Source organism: Cololabis saira, unplaced genomic scaffold (assembly GCF_033807715.1).
Source record: "Cololabis saira isolate AMF1-May2022 unplaced genomic scaffold, fColSai1.1 scf036, whole genome shotgun sequence".
Lineage (NCBI taxonomy): Eukaryota > Metazoa > Chordata > Actinopteri > Beloniformes > Belonidae > Cololabis > Cololabis saira.
In genome coordinates, this window is record NW_026906200.1 from 472,866 (window position 1) to 486,305 (window position 13,440).

The following is a 13,440-nucleotide window of genomic DNA, read 5'->3' on the forward strand; positions in this document are numbered from 1 at the left end:
CCAGCCCGCTTACTTGGACGACCAGGGCCCTGGTACCCTAAACACCCAGACGCTCCTGGTACCATGGACAGCACTCTGTCCGATGCTCAGGCGTATATTGCTTTTCACTCATGTTCTGGTTTCAGGACCTTTTGTTAGGACCTTTGGTCAGCTTGTGCAAGGAAACAAATACTGTTGCTTCCATCTGGACAAACATTTAGTTCAGTAATAAAGAATAAAACGTCAGTTAAGTGTTTTGTAGTTGTAACTAAATATGGTAAACGCTCATATGCTTCTCATAGGCTCTGTGTGAAATTCTGAGTTTGTACACTATTAGATGTGGAAAGAAACACTTCCCACTATGTTTACTTTGCAGGAAACTAAACAAAACACTTCTTAACATAGTCATGAGGAGTTGTACAAATAATGACATCACTTTATGTTTGTTATTAAATGAGACAAGGGTAGTATCTCACAGTAGACTCATAATATAGCTGAAGTTGTATCTAGCAGAGGATGGTTTCGATCCATCGACCTCTGGGTTATGGGCCCAGCACGCTTCCGCTGCGCCACTCTGCTGAACCACCCACTGTTCCCAAAGTCTGGTCAGGGTCCAAACAGGGGGTCTAGAGTCTAAATGGACTCAGCCAGGTCTGTGACAGTTATCTGCCATAGATAAGTATATGGTATATCTGAGTGTGAAGTTAAGATCAACATGTAAAAGTTCACACGCGCACACATTCTTGTATTTTCCCCTCAGGGGACCCACCTGCTCGCTCACACACACACACACACGCGCCGCCAGCATTGAGGCCGGTTAGCTCAGAAGGTCAGAGCGTGGTGCTAATAACGCCAAGGTCATGGGTTCAATCCCCATACTGGCCAAACTGCTTACTCTGCATATCTTTAAAAACTTCAGACTCTAAAGATTGTATGTTCCATTGTTAGCTTTGGTGTGCGACAATAATTCGTCAAGTCTGATAATCACCTGACTTAAAGCTAAGAGGAAATAAAGATAACTCAAACATAAGGAATTTAAGTTTATGAAGTGAGGAAAGCTTATTTGTATTACACATCTCATGTACAAATCAAAGTACTTTTCATAAAAAAACATTTAAAAAATGAGAATACACATAACTCTCAGTGATGAAGTATAATCATCAAGCTTTAAAAAAGTCTCTACCACCAGACCCCAGGAGCACCCCAGCAGCTTCCACCACCAGACACCCAGCTTCCACCCCCAGACCCCACTAGCTCGACCCCCAGCTTCCACCACCAGAACCCAGGAGCTTCCATCACCAGACTCCTGGAGCTTCCAGCACCAGACCCCAGGAGCATTCACCACCAGACCCCAGCAAAATCACTACCAGAACACAGGAGCTTCCACCACCAGACCCCCAGCTTCCACCACCAGTCCCCGAGTAGACTCATAATATAGCTGAAGTTGTATCTAGCAGAGGATGGTTTCGATCCATCGACCTCTGGGTTATGGGCCCAGCACGCTTCCGCTGCGCCACTCTGCTGAACCACCCACTGTTCCCAAAGTCTGGTCAGGGTCCAAACAGGGGGTCTAGAGTCTAAATGGATTCAGCCAGGTCTGTGACAGTTATCCCCCACTAGCTCGACCCCCAGCTTCCACCACCAGACCCCAGAAGCTTCCACCACCAGACCCCAGCAGCTTCCACCCCCAGACCCCACTAGCTCGACCCCCAGCTTCCACCACCAGACTCCTGGAGCTTCCACCACCAGACCTCAGGAGCTTCCACCACCAGACCTCAGGAGCATTCACCACCATACCCCAGCAAAATCACCACCAGACCCCAGGAGTTTCCACCACCAGAGCTTCCACCACCAGACCCCAGGAGCTTCCACCACCAGAGCTTCCAGCACCAGACCCCAGGAGCTTCCACCACCAGACCCCAGGAGCTTCCACCACCAGAGCTTCCACCACCAGACCCCAGGAGCTTCCACCACCAGACCCCAGGAGCTTCCACCACCAGACCCCAGGAGCTTCCACCACCAGACCCCAGGAGCTTCCACCACCAGACCCCAGCAAAATCACCACCAGTCCCCAGCAGCATAACCACCAGACCCCCAGCTTCCACCACCAGTCCCCGGAGGTGCGTGGAATCCCGGACCAGCTCGACCAGAGCCTCGTGGCGAGCCGAGCCGAGAATCGGGGGGCTTCATCCGCATTCTCGTGGCGCTGAGACCGCGGAGATCCAGCCGAGAATCGCGGGGCTTACATCCGCTTACCCCTCCCCTCGGCCCAGAGAAAAACACACCACAGCCGGTCCGGAGCCACTTAGCCTCAGGCCCGAAACAAGACCTTCAACCCGGAGAAAAACTGACAGGCAGCACGTCGCTGAAAGCCACTCAGCCTCGCGGCTCACCGTCCCGCTGCCCAAAAAACCCGGCTCACCTGGAGCCACCCAAAGACCCGGCTCACCGTCCGAACCCGGGGACCCGCTCTTAAGCCCCCCCCCAACCGGCCACCGGAGTGAAAGAGCCAGCCCGCTTACTTGGACGACCAGGGCCCTGGTACCCTAAACACCCAGACGCTCCTGGTACCATGGACAGCACTCTGTCCGATGCTCAGGCGTATATTGCTTTTCACTCATGTTCTGGTTTCAGGACCTTTTGTTAGGACCTTTGGTCAGCTTGTGCAAGGAAACAAATACTGTTGCTTCCATCTGGACAAACATTTAGTTCAGTAATAAAGAATAAAACGTCAGTTAAGTGTTTTGTAGTTGTAACTAAATATGGTAAACGCTCATATGCTTCTCATAGGCTCTGTGTGAAATTCTGAGTTTGTACACTATTAGATGTGGAAAGAAACACTTCCCACTATGTTTACTTCGCAGGAAACTAAACAAAACACTTCTTAACATAGTCATGAGGAGTTGTACAAATAATGACATCACTTTATGTTTGTTATTAAATGAGACAAGGGTAGTATCTCACAGTAGACTCATAATATAGCTGAAGTTGTATCTAGCAGAGGATGGTTTCGATCCATCGACCTCTGGGTTATGGGCCCAGCACGCTTCCGCTGCGCCACTCTGCTGAACCACCCACTGTTCCCAAAGTCTGGTCAGGGTCCAAACAGGGGGTCTAGAGTCTAAATGGACTCAGCCAGGTCTGTGACAGTTATCTGCCATAGATAAGTATATGGTATATCTGAGTGTGAAGTTAAGATCAACATGTAAAAGTTCACACGCGCACACATTCTTGTATTTTCCCCTCAGGGGACCCACCTGCTCGCTCACACACACACACACACGCGCCTCCAGCATTGAGGCCGGTTAGCTCAGAAGGTCAGAGCGTGGTGCTAATAACGCCAAGGTCATGGGTTCAATCCCCATACTGGCCAAACTGCTTACTCTGCATATCTTTAAAAACTTCAGACTCTAAAGATTGTATGTTCCATTGTTAGCTTTGGTGTGCGACAATAATTCGTCAAGTCTGATAATCACCTGACTTAAAGCTAAGAGGAAATAAAGATAACTCAAACATAAGGAATTTAAGTTTATGAAGTGAGGAAAGCTTATTTGTATTACACATCTCATGTACAAATCAAAGTACTTTTCATAAAAAAACATTTAAAAAATGAGAATACACATAACTCTCAGTGATGAAGTATAATCATCAAGCTTTAAAAAAGTCTCTACCACCAGACCCCAGGAGCACCCCAGCAGCTTCCACCACCAGACACCCAGCTTCCACCCCCAGACCCCACTAGCTCGACCCCCAGCTTCCACCACCAGAACCCAGGAGCTTCCATCACCAGACTCCTGGAGCTTCCAGCACCAGACCCCAGGAGCATTCACCACCAGACCCCAGCAAAATCACTACCAGAACACAGGAGCTTCCACCACCAGACCCCCAGCTTCCACCACCAGTCCCCGAGTAGACTCATAATATAGCTGAAGTTGTATCTAGCAGAGGATGGTTTCGATCCATCGACCTCTGGGTTATGGGCCCAGCACGCTTCCGCTGCGCCACTCTGCTGAACCACCCACTGTTCCAAAAGTCTGGTCAGGGTCCAAACAGGGGGTCTAGAGTCTAAATGGATTCAGCCAGGTCTGTGACAGTTATCCCCCACTAGCTCGACCCCCAGCTTCCACCACCAGACCCCAGAAGCTTCCACCACCAGACCCCAGCAGCTTCCACCCCCAGACCCCACTAGCTCGACCCCCAGCTTCCACCACCAGACTCCTGGAGCTTCCACCACCAGACCTCAGGAGCTTCCACCACCAGACCTCAGGAGCATTCACCACCATACCCCAGCAAAATCACCACCAGACCCCAGGAGTTTCCACCACCAGAGCTTCCACCACCAGACCCCAGGAGCTTCCACCACCAGAGCTTCCAGCACCAGACCCCAGGAGCTTCCACCACCAGACCCCAGGAGCTTCCACCACCAGAGCTTCCACCACCAGACCCCAGGAGCTTCCACCACCAGACCCCAGGAGCTTCCACCACCAGACCCCAGGAGCTTCCACCACCAGACCCCAGGAGCTTCCACCACCAGACCCCAGCAAAATCACCACCAGTCCCCAGCAGCATAACCACCAGACCCCCAGCTTCCACCACCAGTCCCCGGAGGTGCGTGGAATCCCGGACCAGCTCGACCAGAGCCTCGTGGCGAGCCGAGCCGAGAATCGGGGGGCTTCATCCGCATTCTCGTGGCGCTGAGACCGCGGAGATCCAGCCGAGAATCGCGGGGCTTACATCCGCTTACCCCTCCCCTCGGCCCAGAGAAAAACACACCACAGCCGGTCCGGAGCCACTTAGCCTCAGGCCCGAAACAAGACCTTCAACCCGGAGAAAAACTGACAGGCAGCACGTCGCTGAAAGCCACTCAGCCTCGCGGCTCACCGTCCCGCTGCCCAAAAAACCCGGCTCACCTGGAGCCACCCAAAGACCCGGCTCACCGTCCGAACCCGGGGACCCGCTCTTAAGCCCCCCCCCAACCGGCCACCGGAGTGAAAGAGCCAGCCCGCTTACTTGGACGACCAGGGCCCTGGTACCCTAAACACCCAGACGCTCCTGGTACCATGGACAGCACTCTGTCCGATGCTCAGGCGTATATTGCTTTTCACTCATGTTCTGGTTTCAGGACCTTTTGTTAGGACCTTTGGTCAGCTTGTGCAAGGAAACAAATACTGTTGCTTCCATCTGGACAAACATTTAGTTCAGTAATAAAGAATAAAACGTCAGTTAAGTGTTTTGTAGTTGTAACTAAATATGGTAAACGCTCATATGCTTCTCATAGGCTCTGTGTGAAATTCTGAGTTTGTACACTATTAGATGTGGAAAGAAACACTTCCCACTATGTTTACTTCGCAGGAAACTAAACAAAACACTTCTTAACATAGTCATGAGGAGTTGTACAAATAATGACATCACTTTATGTTTGTTATTAAATGAGACAAGGGTAGTATCTCACAGTAGACTCATAATATAGCTGAAGTTGTATCTAGCAGAGGATGGTTTCGATCCATCGACCTCTGGGTTATGGGCCCAGCACGCTTCCGCTGCGCCACTCTGCTGAACCACCCACTGTTCCCAAAGTCTGGTCAGGGTCCAAACAGGGGGTCTAGAGTCTAAATGGACTCAGCCAGGTCTGTGACAGTTATCTGCCATAGATAAGTATATGGTATATCTGAGTGTGAAGTTAAGATCAACATGTAAAAGTTCACACGCGCACACATTCTTGTATTTTCCCCTCAGGGGACCCACCTGCTCGCTCACACACACACACACACGCGCCTCCAGCATTGAGGCCGGTTAGCTCAGAAGGTCAGAGCGTGGTGCTAATAACGCCAAGGTCATGGGTTCAATCCCCATACTGGCCAAACTGCTTACTCTGCATATCTTTAAAAACTTCAGACTCTAAAGATTGTATGTTCCATTGTTAGCTTTGGTGTGCGACAATAATTCGTCAAGTCTGATAATCACCTGACTTAAAGCTAAGAGGAAATAAAGATAACTCAAACATAAGGAATTTAAGTTTATGAAGTGAGGAAAGCTTATTTGTATTACACATCTCATGTACAAATCAAAGTACTTTTCATAAAAAAACATTTAAAAAATGAGAATACACATAACTCTCAGTGATGAAGTATAATCATCAAGCTTTAAAAAAGTCTCTACCACCAGACCCCAGGAGCACCCCAGCAGCTTCCACCACCAGACACCCAGCTTCCACCCCCAGACCCCACTAGCTCGACCCCCAGCTTCCACCACCAGAACCCAGGAGCTTCCATCACCAGACTCCTGGAGCTTCCAGCACCAGACCCCAGGAGCATTCACCACCAGACCCCAGCAAAATCACTACCAGAACACAGGAGCTTCCACCACCAGACCCCCAGCTTCCACCACCAGTCCCCGAGTAGACTCATAATATAGCTGAAGTTGTATCTAGCAGAGGATGGTTTCGATCCATCGACCTCTGGGTTATGGGCCCAGCACGCTTCCGCTGCGCCACTCTGCTGAACCACCCACTGTTCCAAAAGTCTGGTCAGGGTCCAAACAGGGGGTCTAGAGTCTAAATGGATTCAGCCAGGTCTGTGACAGTTATCCCCCACTAGCTCGACCCCCAGCTTCCACCACCAGACCCCAGAAGCTTCCACCACCAGACCCCAGCAGCTTCCACCCCCAGACCCCACTAGCTCGACCCCCAGCTTCCACCACCAGACTCCTGGAGCTTCCACCACCAGACCTCAGGAGCTTCCACCACCAGACCTCAGGAGCATTCACCACCATACCCCAGCAAAATCACCACCAGACCCCAGGAGTTTCCACCACCAGAGCTTCCACCACCAGACCCCAGGAGCTTCCACCACCAGAGCTTCCAGCACCAGACCCCAGGAGCTTCCACCACCAGACCCCAGGAGCTTCCACCACCAGAGCTTCCACCACCAGACCCCAGGAGCTTCCACCACCAGACCCCAGGAGCTTCCACCACCAGACCCCAGGAGCTTCCACCACCAGACCCCAGGAGCTTCCACCACCAGACCCCAGCAAAATCACCACCAGTCCCCAGCAGCATAACCACCAGACCCCCAGCTTCCACCACCAGTCCCCGGAGGTGCGTGGAATCCCGGACCAGCTCGACCAGAGCCTCGTGGCGAGCCGAGCCGAGAATCGGGGGGCTTCATCCGCATTCTCGTGGCGCTGAGACCGCGGAGATCCAGCCGAGAATCGCGGGGCTTACATCCGCTTACCCCTCCCCTCGGCCCAGAGAAAAACACACCACAGCCGGTCCGGAGCCACTTAGCCTCAGGCCCGAAACAAGACCTTCAACCCGGAGAAAAACTGACAGGCAGCACGTCGCTGAAAGCCACTCAGCCTCGCGGCTCACCGTCCCGCTGCCCAAAAAACCCGGCTCACCTGGAGCCACCCAAAGACCCGGCTCACCGTCCGAACCCGGGGACCCGCTCTTAAGCCCCCCCCCAACCGGCCACCGGAGTGAAAGAGCCAGCCCGCTTACTTGGACGACCAGGGCCCTGGTACCCTAAACACCCAGACGCTCCTGGTACCATGGACAGCACTCTGTCCGATGCTCAGGCGTATATTGCTTTTCACTCATGTTCTGGTTTCAGGACCTTTTGTTAGGACCTTTGGTCAGCTTGTGCAAGGAAACAAATACTGTTGCTTCCATCTGGACAAACATTTAGTTCAGTAATAAAGAATAAAACGTCAGTTAAGTGTTTTGTAGTTGTAACTAAATATGGTAAACGCTCATATGCTTCTCATAGGCTCTGTGTGAAATTCTGAGTTTGTACACTATTAGATGTGGAAAGAAACACTTCCCACTATGTTTACTTCGCAGGAAACTAAACAAAACACTTCTTAACATAGTCATGAGGAGTTGTACAAATAATGACATCACTTTATGTTTGTTATTAAATGAGACAAGGGTAGTATCTCACAGTAGACTCATAATATAGCTGAAGTTGTATCTAGCAGAGGATGGTTTCGATCCATCGACCTCTGGGTTATGGGCCCAGCACGCTTCCGCTGCGCCACTCTGCTGAACCACCCACTGTTCCCAAAGTCTGGTCAGGGTCCAAACAGGGGGTCTAGAGTCTAAATGGACTCAGCCAGGTCTGTGACAGTTATCTGCCATAGATAAGTATATGGTATATCTGAGTGTGAAGTTAAGATCAACATGTAAAAGTTCACACGCGCACACATTCTTGTATTTTCCACTCAGGGGACCCACCTGCTCGCTCACACACACACACACACGCGCCGCCAGCATTGAGGCCGGTTAGCTCAGAAGGTCAGAGCGTGGTGCTAATAACGCCAAGGTCATGGGTTCAATCCCCATACTGGCCAAACTGCTTACTCTGCATATCTTTAAAAACTTCAGACTCTAAAGATTGTATGTTCCATTGTTAGCTTTGGTGTGCGACAATAATTCGTCAAGTCTGATAATCACCTGACTTAAAGCTAAGAGGAAATAAAGATAACTCAAACATAAGGAATTTAAGTTTATGAAGTGAGGAAAGCTTATTTGTATTACACATCTCATGTACAAATCAAAGTACTTTTCATAAAAAAACATTTAAAAAATGAGAATACACATAACTCTCAGTGATGAAGTATAATCATCAAGCTTTAAAAAAGTCTCTACCACCAGACCCCAGGAGCACCCCAGCAGCTTCCACCACCAGACACCCAGCTTCCACCCCCAGACCCCACTAGCTCGACCCCCAGCTTCCACCACCAGAACCCAGGAGCTTCCATCACCAGACTCCTGGAGCTTCCAGCACCAGACCCCAGGAGCATTCACCACCAGACCCCAGCAAAATCACTACCAGAACACAGGAGCTTCCACCACCAGACCCCCAGCTTCCACCACCAGTCCCCGAGTAGACTCATAATATAGCTGAAGTTGTATCTAGCAGAGGATGGTTTCGATCCATCGACCTCTGGGTTATGGGCCCAGCACGCTTCCGCTGCGCCACTCTGCTGAACCACCCACTGTTCCCAAAGTCTGGTCAGGGTCCAAACAGGGGGTCTAGAGTCTAAATGGATTCAGCCAGGTCTGTGACAGTTATCCCCCACTAGCTCGACCCCCAGCTTCCACCACCAGACCCCAGAAGCTTCCACCACCAGACCCCAGCAGCTTCCACCCCCAGACCCCACTAGCTCGACCCCCAGCTTCCACCACCAGACTCCTGGAGCTTCCACCACCAGACCTCAGGAGCTTCCACCACCAGACCTCAGGAGCATTCACCACCATACCCCAGCAAAATCACCACCAGACCCCAGGAGTTTCCACCACCAGAGCTTCCACCACCAGACCCCAGGAGCTTCCACCACCAGAGCTTCCAGCACCAGACCCCAGGAGCTTCCACCACCAGACCCCAGGAGCTTCCACCACCAGAGCTTCCACCACCAGACCCCAGGAGCTTCCACCACCAGACCCCAGGAGCTTCCACCACCAGACCCCAGGAGCTTCCACCACCAGACCCCAGGAGCTTCCACCACCAGACCCCAGCAAAATCACCACCAGTCCCCAGCAGCATAACCACCAGACCCCCAGCTTCCACCACCAGTCCCCGGAGGTGCGTGGAATCCCGGACCAGCTCGACCAGAGCCTCGTGGCGAGCCGAGCCGAGAATCGGGGGGCTTCATCCGCATTCTCGTGGCGCTGAGACCGCGGAGATCCAGCCGAGAATCGCGGGGCTTACATCCGCTTACCCCTCCCCTCGGCCCAGAGAAAAACACACCACAGCCGGTCCGGAGCCACTTAGCCTCAGGCCCGAAACAAGACCTTCAACCCGGAGAAAAACTGACAGGCAGCACGTCGCTGAAAGCCACTCAGCCTCGCGGCTCACCGTCCCGCTGCCCAAAAAACCCGGCTCACCTGGAGCCACCCAAAGACCCGGCTCACCGTCCGAACCCGGGGACCCGCTCTTAAGCCCCCCCCCAACCGGCCACCGGAGTGAAAGAGCCAGCCCGCTTACTTGGACGACCAGGGCCCTGGTACCCTAAACACCCAGACGCTCCTGGTACCATGGACAGCACTCTGTCCGATGCTCAGGCGTATATTGCTTTTCACTCATGTTCTGGTTTCAGGACCTTTTGTTAGGACCTTTGGTCAGCTTGTGCAAGGAAACAAATACTGTTGCTTCCATCTGGACAAACATTTAGTTCAGTAATAAAGAATAAAACGTCAGTTAAGTGTTTTGTAGTTGTAACTAAATATGGTAAACGCTCATATGCTTCTCATAGGCTCTGTGTGAAATTCTGAGTTTGTACACTATTAGATGTGGAAAGAAACACTTCCCACTATGTTTACTTTGCAGGAAACTAAACAAAACACTTCTTAACATAGTCATGAGGAGTTGTACAAATAATGACATCACTTTATGTTTGTTATTAAATGAGACAAGGGTAGTATCTCACAGTAGACTCATAATATAGCTGAAGTTGTATCTAGCAGAGGATGGTTTCGATCCATCGACCTCTGGGTTATGGGCCCAGCACGCTTCCGCTGCGCCACTCTGCTGAACCACCCACTGTTCCCAAAGTCTGGTCAGGGTCCAAACAGGGGGTCTAGAGTCTAAATGGACTCAGCCAGGTCTGTGACAGTTATCTGCCATAGATAAGTATATGGTATATCTGAGTGTGAAGTTAAGATCAACATGTAAAAGTTCACACGCGCACACATTCTTGTATTTTCCCCTCAGGGGACCCACCTGCTCGCTCACACACACACACACGCGCCGCCAGCATTGAGGCCGGTTAGCTCAGAAGGTCAGAGTGTGGTGCTAATAACGCCAAGGTCATGGGTTCAATCCCCATACTGGCCAAACTGCTTACTCTGCATATCTTTAAAAACTTCAGACTCTAAAGATTGTATGTTCCATTGTTAGCTTTGGTGTGCGACAATAATTCGTCAAGTCTGATAATCACCTGACTTAAAGCTAAGAGGAAATAAAGATAACTCAAACATAAGGATTTTAAGTTTATGAAGTGAGGAAAGCTTATTTGTATTACACATCTCATGTACAAATCAAAGTACTTTTCATAAAAAAACATTTAAAAAATGAGAATACACATAACTCTCAGTGATGAAGTATAATCATCAAGCTTTAAAAAAGTCTCTACCACCAGACCCCAGGAGCACCCCAGCAGCTTCCACCACCAGACACCCAGCTTCCAACCCCAGACCCCACTAGCTCGACCCCCAGCTTCCACCACCAGAACCCAGGAGCTTCCATCACCAGACTCCTGGAGCTTCCAGCACCAGACCCCAGGAGCATTCACCACCAGACCCCAGCAAAATCACTACCAGAACACAGGAGCTTCCACCACCAGACCCCCAGCTTCCACCACCAGTCCCCGAGTAGACTCATAATATAGCTGAAGTTGTATCTAGCAGAGGATGGTTTCGATCCATCGACCTCTGGGTTATGGGCCCAGCACGCTTCCGCTGCGCCACTCTGCTGAACCACCCACTGTTCCCAAAGTCTGGTCAGGGTCCAAACAGGGGGTCTAGAGTCTAAATGGATTCAGCCAGGTCTGTGACAGTTATCCCCCACTAGCTCGACCCCCAGCTTCCACCACCAGACCCCAGAAGCTTCCACCACCAGACCCCAGCAGCTTCCACCCCCAGACCCCACTAGCTCGACCCCCAGCTTCCACCACCAGACTCCTGGAGCTTCCACCACCAGACCTCAGGAGCTTCCACCACCAGACCTCAGGAGCATTCACCACCATACCCCAGCAAAATCACCACCAGACCCCAGGAGTTTCCACCACCAGAGCTTCCACCACCAGACCCCAGGAGCTTCCACCACCAGAGCTTCCAGCACCAGACCCCAGGAGCTTCCACCACCAGACCCCAGGAGCTTCCACCACCAGAGCTTCCACCACCAGACCCCAGGAGCTTCCACCACCAGACCCCAGGAGCTTCCACCACCAGACCCCAGGAGCTTCCACCACCAGACCCCAGGAGCTTCCACCACCAGACCCCAGCAAAATCACCACCAGTCCCCAGCAGCATAACCACCAGACCCCCAGCTTCCACCACCAGTCCCCGGAGGTGCGTGGAATCCCGGACCAGCTCGACCAGAGCCTCGTGGCGAGCCGAGCCGAGAATCGGGGGGCTTCATCCGCATTCTCGTGGCGCTGAGACCGCGGAGATCCAGCCGAGAATCGCGGGGCTTACATCCGCTTACCCCTCCCCTCGGCCCAGAGAAAAACACACCACAGCCGGTCCGGAGCCACTTAGCCTCAGGCCCGAAACAAGACCTTCAACCCGGAGAAAAACTGACAGGCAGCACGTCGCTGAAAGCCACTCAGCCTCGCGGCTCACCGTCCCGCTGCCCAAAAAACCCGGCTCACCTGGAGCCACCCAAAGACCCGGCTCACCGTCCGAACCCGGGGACCCGCTCTTAAGCCCCCCCCCAACCGGCCACCGGAGTGAAAGAGCCAGCCCGCTTACTTGGACGACCAGGGCCCTGGTACCCTAAACACCCAGACGCTCCTGGTACCATGGACAGCACTCTGTCCGATGCTCAGGCGTATATTGCTTTTCACTCATGTTCTGGTTTCAGGACCTTTTGTTAGGACCTTTGGTCAGCTTGTGCAAGGAAACAAATACTGTTGCTTCCATCTGGACAAACATTTAGTTCAGTAATAAAGAATAAAACGTCAGTTAAGTGTTTTGTAGTTGTAACTAAATATGGTAAACGCTCATATGCTTCTCATAGGCTCTGTGTGAAATTCTGAGTTTGTACACTATTAGATGTGGAAAGAAACACTTCCCACTATGTTTACTTTGCAGGAAACTAAACAAAACACTTCTTAACATAGTCATGAGGAGTTGTACAAATAATGACATCACTTTATGTTTGTTATTAAATGAGACAAGGGTAGTATCTCACAGTAGACTCATAATATAGCTGAAGTTGTATCTAGCAGAGGATGGTTTCGATCCATCGACCTCTGGGTTATGGGCCCAGCACGCTTCCGCTGTGCCACTCTGCTGAACCACCCACTGTTCCCAAAGTCTGGTCAGGGTCCAAACAGGGGGTCTAGAGTCTAAATGGACTCAGCCAGGTCTGTGACAGTTATCTGCCATAGATAAGTATATGGTATATCTGAGTGTGAAGTTAAGATCAACATGTAAAAGTTCACACGCGCACACATTCTTGTATTTTCCACTCAGGGGACCCACCTGCTCGCTCACACACACACACACACGCGCCGCCAGCATTGAGGCCGGTTAGCTCAGAAGGTCAGAGCGTGGTGCTAATAACGCCAAGGTCATGGGTTCAATCCCCATACTGGCCAAACTGCTTACTCTGCATATCTTTAAAAACTTCAGACTCTAAAGATTGTATGTTCCATTGTTAGCTTTGGTGTGCGACAATAATTCGTCAAGTCTGATAATCACCTGACTTAAAGCTAAGAGGAAATAAAGATAACTCA

The 13,440-nt window shown here is 51.5% G+C and overlaps 6 non-coding genes across 6 annotated transcripts; all 6 read left to right on the forward strand.

Annotated features, from left to right (window-relative positions):
- Window positions 1-790: 790 nt before the first annotated feature.
- trnai-aau (transfer RNA isoleucine (anticodon AAU)) lies at window positions 791-864 on the forward strand. The gene has a single exon. It is a non-coding gene; the product is annotated as a tRNA-Ile (tRNA).
- A 2,414-nt stretch (window positions 865-3,278) lies between these two features.
- On the forward strand, window positions 3,279-3,352 carry trnai-aau (transfer RNA isoleucine (anticodon AAU)). Its single transcript has one exon. It is a non-coding gene; the product is annotated as a tRNA-Ile (tRNA).
- Window positions 3,353-5,766: 2,414 nt separating this feature from the next.
- trnai-aau (transfer RNA isoleucine (anticodon AAU)) lies at window positions 5,767-5,840 on the forward strand. Its single transcript has one exon. It is a non-coding gene; the product is annotated as a tRNA-Ile (tRNA).
- A 2,414-nt stretch (window positions 5,841-8,254) lies between these two features.
- Window positions 8,255-8,328, forward strand: trnai-aau (transfer RNA isoleucine (anticodon AAU)). The gene has a single exon. It is a non-coding gene; the product is annotated as a tRNA-Ile (tRNA).
- Window positions 8,329-10,740: 2,412 nt separating this feature from the next.
- trnai-aau (transfer RNA isoleucine (anticodon AAU)) lies at window positions 10,741-10,814 on the forward strand. The gene has a single exon. It is a non-coding gene; the product is annotated as a tRNA-Ile (tRNA).
- Window positions 10,815-13,228: 2,414 nt separating this feature from the next.
- trnai-aau (transfer RNA isoleucine (anticodon AAU)) lies at window positions 13,229-13,302 on the forward strand. The gene has a single exon. It is a non-coding gene; the product is annotated as a tRNA-Ile (tRNA).
- Window positions 13,303-13,440: the final 138 nt, after the last annotated feature.